Source organism: Triticum aestivum, chromosome 6A (genome assembly GCF_018294505.1).
Source record: "Triticum aestivum cultivar Chinese Spring chromosome 6A, IWGSC CS RefSeq v2.1, whole genome shotgun sequence".
In the NCBI taxonomy this organism is placed as follows: domain Eukaryota; kingdom Viridiplantae; phylum Streptophyta; class Magnoliopsida; order Poales; family Poaceae; genus Triticum; species Triticum aestivum.
The window spans coordinates 8,437,340-8,450,028 of NC_057809.1; the positions used below are offsets into that span (position 1 = coordinate 8,437,340).

General features: G+C 45.5%; 1 pseudogene; it reads right to left on the reverse strand.

The window, feature by feature from the left end:
• Positions 1-4,796: 4,796 nt before the first annotated feature.
• Positions 4,797-8,552, reverse strand: LOC123129274 (disease resistance protein Pik-2-like; annotated as a pseudogene).
• Between the last annotated feature and the right edge of the window lie 4,137 nt (positions 8,553-12,689).

A 12,689-nucleotide genomic window follows, 5' to 3' on the forward strand; every position in this document is an offset into this window, starting at 1 on the left:
AAGTAGAACTTGACGAGGTAACTGTACCTGCTCCCTTATTGGAAAGTAGTACATCACAGAAAACTGTTTCTATGACACCTACACCTGTTAGTGAGGAAGCTAATGATAATGATCATGAAACTTCAGAACAAGATACTACTGAACCTCGTAGATCAACCAGAGTAAGATCCGCACCGGAGTGGTACGGTAATCCCGTTCTGAAAGTCATGCTACTAGATCATGATGAACCTACGAACTATGAAGAAGCGATGGTGAGCCCAGATTCCGCAAAGTGGCTTGAAGCCATGATATCTGAGATGGGATCCATGTATGAGAACAAAGTATGGACTTTGGTTGACTTGCCCGATGATCGGCAAGCAATTGAAAATAAGTGGATCTTCAAGAAGAAGACTGACGCTGACGGTAATATTACTGTCTACAAAGCTCGACTTGTCGTGAAAGGTTTTCGGCAAGTTCAAGGGATTGACTACGATGAGACCTTCTCACCCGTAGCGATGCTTAAAGTCTGTCCGAATCATGTTAGCAATTGCCGCATTTTATGATTATGAAATTTGGCAGATGGATGTCAAAACTGCATTCCTGAATGGATTTCTGGAAGAAGAGTTGTATATGATGCAACCAGAAGGTTTTGTCGATCCAAAGGGAGCTAACAAAGTGTGCAAGCTCCAGCGATCCATTTATGGACTGGTGCAAGCCTCTCGGAGTTGGAATAAACGTTTTGATAGTGTGATCAAAGCATTTGGTTTTATACAGACTTTTGGAGAAGCCTGTATTTACAAGAAAGTGAGTGGGAGCTCTGTAGCATTTCTGATATTATATGTGGATGACATATTATTAATTGGAAATGATATAGAATTTCTGGATAGCATAAAGGGATACTTGAATAAGAGTTTTTCAATGAAAGACCTCGGTGAAGCTGCTTACATATTAGGCATTAAGATCTATAGAGATAGATCAAGACACTTAATTGGACTTTCACAAACAACATACCTTGACAAAATTTTGAAGAAGTTCAAAATGGATCAAGCAAAGAAAGAATTCTTGCCTGTGTTACAAGGTGTGAAATTGAGTAAGACTCAATGCCCGACCACTGCAGAAGATAGAGAGAATATGAAAGATGTTCCCTATGCATCAGCCATAGGATCTATAATGTATGCAATGCTGTGTACCAAACCTGATGTGTGCCTTGCTATAAGTCTAGCAGGGAGGTACCAAAGTAATCCAGGAGTGGATCACTGGACAGCGGTCAAGAACATCCTGAAATACCTGAAAAGGACTAAGGATATGCTTCTCGTATATGGAGGTGACAAAGAGCTCGTCATAAAAGGTTACGTTGATGCAAGCTTTGACACTGATCCGGACGATTCTAAATCGCAAACCGGATACTTGTTTACATTAAACGGTGGAGTTGTCAGTTGGTGCAGTTCTAAACAAAGCGTTGTAGCGGGATCTACATGTGAAGCAGAGTACATAGCTGCTTCGGAAGCAGCAAATGAAGGAGTCTGGATGAAGGAGTTCATATCCGATCTAGGTGTCATACCTAGTGCATCGGGTCCAATGAAAATCTTTTGTCACAATACTGGTGCAATTGCCTTGGCAAAGGAATCCAGATTTCACAAGAGAACCAAGCACATCAAGAGACGCTTCAATTCCATCCGGGATCTAGTCCGGGTGGGAGACATAGAGATTTGCAAGATACCTACGGATCTGAATGTTGCAGACCCATTGACTAAGCCTCTTCCACGAGCAAAACATGATCAGCACCAAGGCTCCATGGGTGTTAGAATCATTACGGTGTAATCAAGATTATTGACTCTAGTGCAAGTGGGAGACTGAAGGAAATATGCCCTAGAGGCAATAATAAAGTTATTATTTATTTCCTTATAATCATGATAAATGTTTATTATTCATGCTAGAATTGTATTAACCGGAAACATAATACATGTGTGAATACATAGACAAACAAAGTGTCACTAGTATGCCTCTACTTGACTAGCTCGTTAATCAAAGATGATTATGTTTCCTAACCATGAACAATGAGTTGTTATTTGATTAACGGGATCACATCATTGAGAGAATGATCTGATTGACATGACCCATTCCATTAGCTTAGCACCCGATCGTTTAGTATGTTGCTATTGCTTTCTTCATGACTTATACATGTTCCTATAACTATGAGATTATGCAACTCCCGTTTACCGGAGGAACACTTTGGGTACTACCAAACGTCACAACGTAACTGGGTGATTATAAAGGAGTATTACAGGTGTCTCCAAAGGTACATGTTGGGTTGGCGTATTTCGAGATTAGGTTTTGTCACTCCGATTGTCGGAGAGGTATCTCTGGGCCCTCTCGGTAATGCACATCACTTAAGCCTTGCAAGCATAGTAACTAAATGAGTTAGTTGCGGGATGATGTATTACAGAACGAGTAAAGAGACTTGCCGGTAACGAGATTGAACTAGGTATTGGAATACTGACGATCGAATCTCGGGCAAGTGACATACCGATGACAAAGGGAACAACGTATGTTGTTGTGCGGTCTGACCGATAAAGATCTTCGTAGAATATGTAGGGGCCAATATGGGCATACAGGTCCCGCTATTGGTTATTGACCGGAGACGTGTCTCGGTCATGTCTACATTGTTCTCGAACCCGTAGGGTCCGCACGCTTAAGGTTACGATGACAATTATATTATGAGTTTATGCATTTTGATGTACTGAAGGTTGTTCGGAGTCCCGGATGTGATCACGGACATGACGAGGAGTCTCGAAATGGTCATCGAAAGTGTTTCGGGTGAAATCGGGATTTTACCGGAGTACCGGGAGGTTACCGGAACCCCCCGGGAGCCATATGGGCCTTGATGGGCTTTAGTGGAAAGGAGAAAGTGGCAGCCCAAGGTGGCCGCGCGCCTCCTCCCTCCCCTAGTCCTATTAGGACTAGGAGAGGTGGCCGGCCTCCCTCTCTCTCTCTTTCCCCCTCGGGGAATCCTAGTCCAACTAGGATTGGGGGGGAAGAGAGAGAGGGAGGCACCCCAGAAACACACAAGTTGATCCACGTGATCTATTCCTTAGCCGTGTGTGGTGCCCCCGGCCACCATAGTCCTCAATAATACTGTAGCGGAGTTTAGGCGAAGCCCTGCTGCTGTAGTACATCAAGATCGTCACCACGCCGTCGTGTTGACGGAACTCTTCCCCGACACTTTGCTGGATCGGAGTCCGGGGATCGTCATCGAGCTGAACGTGTGCTCGAACTCGGAGGTGTCGTAGTTTCGGTGCTTGATCGGTTGGATCGTGAAGACGTACGACTACTTCCTCTACGTTGTGTCAAAGCTTCCGCAGTCGGTCTGCGTGGGTACTTAGACAACACTCTCCCCTCTCGTTGCTATGCATCACATGATCTTGCGTGTGCGTAGGAATTTTTTTGAAATTACTACGAAACCCTACAGAAGGGACCAGGCAAGTCTCGTCCACCGGGGGGAGCCTCCGTGCTACCTTCGGGGTGTCCATAGAAGTGCAACAATGAGTTGCGACTCTCTCGAAATCCTAGGGTTTGCCCAGAGCCTCCGTGGGTGTGCAGAGAAGTGCAACTTTGAGTTGCAGCTCTCTGGAAATCCCGGTGTCTGCATAAATGTTGGCCTGAACATCCGGTCAGGTAACTTCCAGGGTTTCCAGAGAGTTGCAGCTTCTAACTGCGAGGAAGTAGTCCGGAATGTCTAGACAACGCAACCAAACTTCACCATCCTTTAGATGGAGCAAGAGAAGACACCGGTCTACACTTTCACCATACTGAATCCCTCTTGATGCAAAGTGGATCTTGTTACTTTTGGAGTTGTTGGGGACTCTTTAGACGGTTTGAGTCCTTACGGAAGATTCTTTGTTGTGGCGTCCTCCGGAGAAGTTTGTAAAGATTTGGTGGGCACCTTCAAGTCCAACCACGATTGATTTCAGGCTCATCCGCTGGAGGAGAATAGGGTGAGTTGTTAGCTTTGGATCCAGTACATTTTTAACGGAGATTAACAATCACCAAGAGTGTGAACTTCAGGATAGACCATCTTCTCAAATTTATCGTTAATCTTTTCCACATGTTTTACTTTGTGTTGTTCCTAATTAGCTAGTTTGCTTGTTGCATCATATAGGTTGTTCTCACCATATATTGCACATGTAGGAAACTTACATTATCCGTACTATCCAAACTTGTTACAAGAAAGCTTCCAAAACCCCTCTAGTCGACGCATCGTTGTTGTACTGCCACCTCCCATCATGGTTCTATGTCCGGTCGCTCGCCACCTCCCCATCTCCTTTGTGTCCCGCCACCCCTCCCAAGTGCCACCATCTATTGCGTCCCGCCATTCTCCTCGTATTCCTGAATTTTAAGGATCATTTGAAACAAAAATGCCCTACAAGCTAATATGAACTTGCTTATTGGACAACCTCAAGCCTTGGTAGAAGAATTTCCTTTGGTGCCTATGAATCCCTTCGAGCACTGATTCATGTATAATTTGGCAAGGCAAGCTAGATAAACACATGTATAGATGAAGATGTCATTGATTAAAATTTGCCTAAACACATTGATTAAGATGTCATTTGGATTCTGCTATGCCACTGTGAGTGAAAATGTGAGAAAAAAAAAGTATAGATTGGGCTTGCTCGGGCACTGTAAAGCATTACAGATGAAGCTCAAGGATATAATTAAAAATAGATCATGCAAATACTGTTCTGAAGTTGCACAAAGAATAGAATTATACAACAGAATAGTTTATAGAAGAAAAATCAAAGAATAATAAACCAGGTCACTCACTCGTGATACTGATCAACAATTATTCTGGGGCCTTTGTCATCTTCCGTAGCTGCAGTTGCCATTTCGTTTACCATTAACTTGGTAACCTCACCTGCTTTGTCATGCATTCTGAGATGCACCTCTTTTAGACCTTGAAGGTTTTCCATGTCATGCATTCCACCAAAATTGCTGAACCTTAGCTCGATCCGTTCTAGCTTCGGCATCGCGTTATTTTGGAAGGTTAGCAGTGGCACCAATGGAGCCGAGAAGTGAAGAAGCTTGAGCTCCTCAAATCCGCTAGCTGGAACTATGATCTCCCCATCAGCCTTGTTTTCCCCTGTGGTGGCACCTGTTTCAGAATCCACCTTTCCTGAAGTAAGTGAAAACGTGAGAGAAAACAGTGTCTTGAGCTTGCTCAACTGGCGCAAAGCATCAGTAGTTAGCACCGTCACCGAGAGGGTCAACTTCGTCAAGGCATCAAGTTTTGTGATCCATTGTGGGAGCTCAACCAACTTGCCAGACAGTTCAAGAGCATTGAGAAACTTGGGAGGGAAAGAGAGAGCACTCAACGATTTTAGAAACTCAGATGACTCGTCATCTATTTTCAGGGTGTGAAGAGAGTAGCCACCAAGATACTCAATTGCTGAGCTTAATTCTTTGAAAATCTTACTTCCCTTTCTGATGTTGAGCTTGTAAATGGCTAGCTTCCTCAGTTCAGTTAGAAGATGAAGGTCTGCCACAACAACTACTGACCGCTCATCAATCTCGATACCTGACAGGATGCGCAGGGATTTCATTGTTTCCTTCTTCAGGTCATCTGGAAGCTTCAGTGCCTTCCGTGTTCTTTTGTTTCCACCAAGTATGTTGACCAGTCGTTCAAGCTGGGAGATAGTGCTTGGAAGCTCTGTGACATTGGTCTCCCTTATGTCAATAGTCTCCAGATATTGGAGCTTTCCAATCTTCTTAGGTATCTTGTCAATCTCTGTCCTCCGGAGACTGAGGTACTTGAGTAGAAGCATCTTGCATATCTCCTTGGCATGTTGCTTTTTAAAATCATTGCAACCTTCAAGGTCTAGCACTTGCACAATTCCTAACTTCAATGAATTGGAAGGCAGTCGGGTCAAGCTCCCAAACAAGGTCAGAGATCGGACATGAGAAAAGTTCATGCCATCCATTCCTTTCTTGTATTTGGAGCCACCACCTTGGAGGGACAGCCGACGGACTTTGTTGCTAGGCGGTGCCATGAGCCAGTGGCCACCAACCACAGTGACAAAGTTCTCTTCGCTTGCCCTGGACACAATGTACTCGAGAACCATGCCATGAACTTGATAGCTCTTCACCTTCCCATTGCTGCTGTGCTCCACAGCACGTATGATCTTCCTCTTTATGAGATGATTGAAGTATGTCTCTGCGACATCCTCCGCACTCAGCCCATCCTTCTCACTGACGAAGCCTTCTGCTAGCCATTGTAGCAATATGCATAGATGCAAGGAGCATGTCTTGATCTCAGCAGGCATATCATTGTAGCAATGGCTTAGTATCATTGTGTCCGGTACCAACCTGGTGCAAACTTCCTTCCAGTCATTCTCTACTTTATCTGGGTTGCAGGCTACGTGCCCAGCCATGATAACTATGGCCAATGGCAGACCCCCGCACATTTTCCAGAGTCCAGGTGGAATTTTCTTCTGGTTTTCTTCACTCATATTGGATTCGGCCATGAATAGTTCTTTAGCTTGGTCATCGCTAAGTCCGACCAATTTATGAACAAGACCTGATCCTTCATCGCTGATGCAAGCAGTGGCAACCGCTTGAAACCGTGTGGTAACTATTATTCTACTGCCTCTCTTACAGTTTGGCAGTGACTTTTTATTTTATCCCACATTGATGCAGACCATACATCATCAACTAAGAGCAAGTAACTGCAATGAGAAGAAAGATTCATCAAGAGTAGTACGTTTTAAATAAGCTCTTTACAGTAGTTTATTTTATCTTATCACTGTAACGGGGTAAATATGAGGAATACGATCATCGCTGGCTCCAGTGAGTCCGAGATTTTCACATACTACAGAATCAAATTGAAATATTTCAAATACAGCTGAAACAACATTCACATGTGCATGTAGATGTGTCCTACATATATGCGAAATTTCATTGAAAATATTTTAACATGTAAGCTACCCAAAAAAGACAAAATGTGGACATATATATACAAACACCCAAATCTATTATAGAGTATATATAGACCCGCATATTCTATAGGGGCGAGCTGCATACAATGAACTACATATACTCAAATATCAGCAGCATATTCACATGTGCATGTAGATGTGTCCTCCATACTATGAAATTTCTTTAAAAAATAGGAGTATCTTAATATGTGAGTCCCAGATGTTGATTTTTATTAAGAATAATGAAATATCAACAGCAAGGAAATGAACTACACACTAATAACTTATGACCCAAAAAGTGCAGTATTAAACTAGCATATACTTTTTTGCACGCAACGCTTTTGCAATTTTGAGTATAGGACCAATAAGTTGCTTGTGCCTATGGTCAAATAAAAATTGGTCTGATACTAGCCACACATTTTCTTTCTTTCTTTTCTTTTAATGTGAGTCTATTGTATCCATAAGAAGAGCAACTTGCGGATCTACCGGGTTTTTTTCCTGCATACTATGCAACTCTATAATTTTGCAATGACCTAATTAACCACAATGCAAACTCAACTTGAAAAATATATTGTACCTTTGTTCCTCCAAGTGCTTCATGAGATCTCGTGCAATATCTGAGGTGCTACCACCACACTGCTCATCGTCCTGCTGGCCCTTCGGTATGACAGTATCCCACATGCTGCCTATGGCAGCCACGAGGCGTTTTTTCTCCAAGGTGCCGACACCGCTGCTGCCTTGCTGCCCGTCACCATCTTTGGATTGTGGCACGACTTGACTGTGTATGCTTCGTAGTATCGCTTCTATATCGGAGCTCTGCGACACCGTGACCATGGCTCGGCAGTCAAATTGCTCACCAAATTTCTGGTATAACGCCATGGCCATAGTAGTCTTGCCCACCCCTCCGAACCCGAGGATGGACAGAATGCCTTGGTCTTGCTTCTTAGCCCCGGTTTGGGATGTAGGAGCTGATGAGGAAGGGTCTGTGAGACATGCTGCAGCTGGTTGTTGCAAGGTCACCCACTCTCCGAGTTTCTTCATGTCCTTGTCCACTCCCACAGGCTTCTTGGTACCAACAAGCTCAAGGCTCGCCTGTTGGTTCTCGGCAGCCTGGAATCTTCCAGTGGCAGCTGCACCGGACTCCCTGACGCCACTCGATCTTCGGATTCTCGACACCATACCTTTTACGTCGTTCGCCAATCTGCTGCGCGCGGACCTTGAGCTCAGCGATGTTGGAAGCGATGTTGCGGCGAGATCGCCATGTCCAAACCTCATAGACATTGGACATGACAAATGTGCAGATGACTTTGCCACCAGGGTCGTGGGAGAGGCGGTGCGCGAAGTCGTCCACGCAGTCCTCGATGTCATAGGTGACATCGCGGATCTGCTTCATCCAGTCTTTCATCCGGTGGTCATGGCCCTGGGGACTAGTGCTGCTGAGGTCGACGAGAAAGGCCTGCATGCTCGCCATTTCGTCGTTGATATCATGTACTGGATGTCTCCGCGGACAACTCTGATGAGAGCATACTCTTGAGCAAGCAGACCTCCAAGCTTCCTCAAGAGCGATTTCATGGTGGCCTCTGAAGCACCTACCACCAACTCCATTGTTGGCACCCTTGGTGCTCCTCAGTCCTCCCTACCTCCTACTGAAAATTTCTGGGTTTTGTTAGGATTGGTAGCAAAAGATTGACTGGGCTTGCTCTGGTGGGAGGAGGGCTTTGAGGGACAGTTGATTTGTTGTTTGCTGCAGAGCAAGCTCTGAAACTCGGGGGGCTTTCTTCCTTCCATTTGTGCACGCACCTCCCTGTGAAAGTCTACATACGCAAGCACCGCTGAGTCGGGATGGCTTGGAGCGTCCCCCATGGTCGGTGGAGAGGAGAAGGCCCGCCGGACCGGATGGGCCGTTGGCTGCAGCGGCGAGCGATGACGGAGTGTTGCCGGCACGGCGGGCAGATGGACGGGGAGCACTTTTCTTTGTTGCCTGCAGCTGATTGAATCGGTGGCTGGCCACCTGTGGACGTCAAAACGGGAAATCTGGTGATGTGGCGCCTACGTGTACGCGGTATCATCCTTCACTGTTTTTTTTTACAAAAACATCACCAAGTACTCGTAGTATTTCCTAAGTCGGAATTTTACTTGTTGCAAAAAAACAGTGGAACTAGAAAAACATTAAGAAATATATAAAACCTGCAAATTCTTATAGGACCATGCATGCATTCGACTTATTTTCATCAATATTCATATATTCATTATCTTAATGTTTTCGTTGAATATCATAAATACTCCTCTTCTCTTGCCAACGTTAGTTGTCCTGTCCAAGGAAGAGTTGATCCATCTCTTACTTAATGTCTTTTTTTTGGCGCATACGGCAAATCTTGCGTATTTTTCTTTGATAGTTAGAAAGAACTGATACAGGTTAGGTTAGGCACATGATCGTAAACACGCGTGGCGGTGTGATGCACAAAACCTGAGCATTACAAGAAGACGGGGGGGTGCTCAGCCCTAAAGCAAAAAGCCCTAAGCTAGCTTGTAGTGAGGATGTTATATGTAATCTGGAGGCCTCGGCCTGGACCAAGAGACACGCCTCGTCTTGGATGGTTTCAGTGACGCTGGTGATGGAGGAACAGAGACCGTCAAAGGTGCAGCCATTGCACTGTTTCCAAAGCCACCAGTCATTGAGGGAGACGATAGAGGTGAATCCCTTGCACATCGAGGAAGGAGGCCACCCACCAGTCAAGGAAGGGGATGTCGACGGAGGGGAGGGTTGTCATGAGCCTACACCAGGAGAGGATCTCGTGCCAAACTTGGCGAGAGAAGGAGCAGCCGCTAAGCAAGTGTTGCATACACTCTGTCTCTTGATCACAGAGGATGCACGAGGAGTTGCGGGGCGAACCGTGATGAGCAAGTCTGTCGTCAATCCAACATCGTCCTTGGAAGAGAAAAGTCCACATTACAACCCTCAACTTGCCCACTTGGTTTAGATTTCAACCCCCAACTTGAAAACGGTTATCCCGGCACCCTTAACTTGTAACTCGGTTCACAAATCAACCCCCGGCTTGGTATTGACTGTTTTTTACTGTGTTGACCGATGTTGACTCCTGACGTAAAATTTGTGAAATGTTGTTTTCCTGTGTGTTAATTAAGGTGTGGTCCACGAGTCAGCTATACGTTAGCAGAGAGGAGAATGGGATAAATCGGGAATTACCTTAAGCTAATCACACAGCTGGGCAGATCTAGCAGTGGTGCTATCGGCGTTTGAACGCCGGTGGCCACTACCCCTCAAGACTAAGATTTTTTTGTGGCAGCTATTACGAGATCGCATCCCTTCAGGGACATAGGTACTTAAACGGCCCGGCCCAGTTAATGACTTGTGCCCCCTGCGCGCGGTACCCAAGGCCTGGACCCATATCCTATATATTCTCCTGCACGGCGGCGCGGGTCCTATGGACGTTCGTTCGTGAGGCGCTGGGGCCTAACTGGAAGGCCCCGAACCTCGCGGAGTTCCTCCAACATAGAGCTACGCAACATACTCAACATCGCCGTTTGTTTGGCTCATCTGTGCGGCGTTGTCATGGACACTTTGGATGGCGCATAATAAAATGATGATTGAGGAGGTCTTTCCGAGGAAGGCATCTGACTCCTTCAAATTCCTTACTTTTCTGCAGTACTGACACCCGCTCTCGAGGCAATGTGATCGCGACCGTCTCAACCTCATGATGGATGCACTTCTAGCTACAGCGCGTCAATTATCGTCCTCATAGTGCCGCATGGCGGCTGCCACCGACGAGGCAAATTGTCACACAGGAGCAAAGCAAATGCGCTGGGAAGACGATGTGGTGGTCTTGGGAGCCCGGTGTGGTTTCTCCCGTCCACAATGGCTCGCCGGAGTCGATAAATATAGCGGGGCAGCACGGTTGTCATCGCATGTGGTCGCCTTCATCAACGGGGTGGCCGGGAAGGTTCGCGGCGACCACGCCACAGTGGTCTTCGCCTCCGATGGTAATTGTTTGTCGGACTAGGACACAATGGAATGACGCGGTGCGGACCTGCGTTAATTCTCATCCGTTGCTTGACAATGCTCTGGGAAACCGGATTGGGGCAGTAGCTGCACTGATTGGAGCAGCAGGAGCCGAGGCACTCGTCCGCACGCGGCCGCGCTGGGGCAACTTCTCCCTTTCGGTGTCGCCCTGCGTCGACGCGCCGCAGCTGCACTGGCTCTATGACGCCTGCGTGTACCGGTCGCCCCTGCAAGATTCCCTGCAACTCTCTTGCGCGCATAGTTCCCCTGGCTGCTGCACTTCCACGCTTGTGGGCTGTGGCACTCGAAATAGACTTTCGCCTCGCTTTATAGATAAAGCAACGATCTACAACCAGCATTCAGACAACATAAGAGTAACGACGGCTGGGGCAACAACACAATCATGTCCAAGAAAACATGAGAGAAATAGAAAAAAAAAAGCCACCTATATGTGGTGTGAGCTAGTGTTCCACCCACTGAAGGCTCCAGGATACCGACGCCGCTTTGCACACACTTGTCTATATCTCCTTGGATGTCCTTAGTGCAAGAAAGAGAGGAGGCAAGGCGAGAATGGCGATAAACCATATTCTCCAACATATAAATACCGTCATCTCGATTTCTTCTCTCCACATCATGGATGTTAAAAATGGATGAAATTGAGTGAAACATTGAAACCTTAGCGAAGAGAATTGCAATTAACGGGTAGTAGGTCATTTTTCTTCCTTGGCCCATCTAAGTTATATAGGCTCACAACCTTTGCTTGAATCAGCCATCCTCCCTCATGAACAAAATAATTTTATACCAGCCCAGAGGGAAATGTTTGGACCGGATGGAGCTTGATAACGAGAAATGTGCAAGCTAGGAAGATGTGGTTGGAAGTTTTTCGAGATGCGGTCTTACGCAAAAGACGAGTATACTTAAGAGCCCTACGGAAAAAGGATACCAGTCCGCATCTCTATATTGATCCGCGGTGCTTCTATCAAGTTTTCCTTACCTCCAATTTCTAAGAAATGGGTAACGGAATCTCTTTGACTGCATTGTTCGATAATTGCAGATCGACATAATGCTATGACTGAGAGTGTTCTAAATGCAGTGCATGCACTTTTTGCTATTTTCAAATACAATAATATATCCTTTGTATGTAGTCACATGCTAAATTATATCTTAATGAACATGTGGAATTTGTTTTCAAACTTCTAAATATGTTTTCTTCTGTGATTTTTTCAAAATTTCGAGCTCACTCTAGCCCATCTCCAAATCACCTCATTCCAAGTTTATTGACTACAACCATGTGATTATGTGAATATATTATTGTCGTGCAGAATAAACAGTCTTTCTATTCCTTCAAAAAAAATGCAGGGGACAGCACGACAAAACAAGAAACTTCTATTCTCGTGTTCTCATTGGGACTTACTTTTGTTTTACTTACATTGTGGGGTCATTATGACTTACTTTGGTGTATGTTGCATGACATGTTGATTTCGGAATGATAGTACCTGCTTATAGTACGTACCCCCTCCGTCCCACAATATAAGGCATTTTTTGCAAACTAACATATATTATGGGATGGAGGGAGTACTTTCTAAAAATATACACAAACTTGGTAAGTAGAGGGATGTATGCAACAGTTGTGCATTAACAAGTTGAACTCTGCACACACGTGGCACTAATGCAACGCTTTGTTGCAGCCGACTCAAGAAGCCAGATCCGTGTGTTGTGGTAGT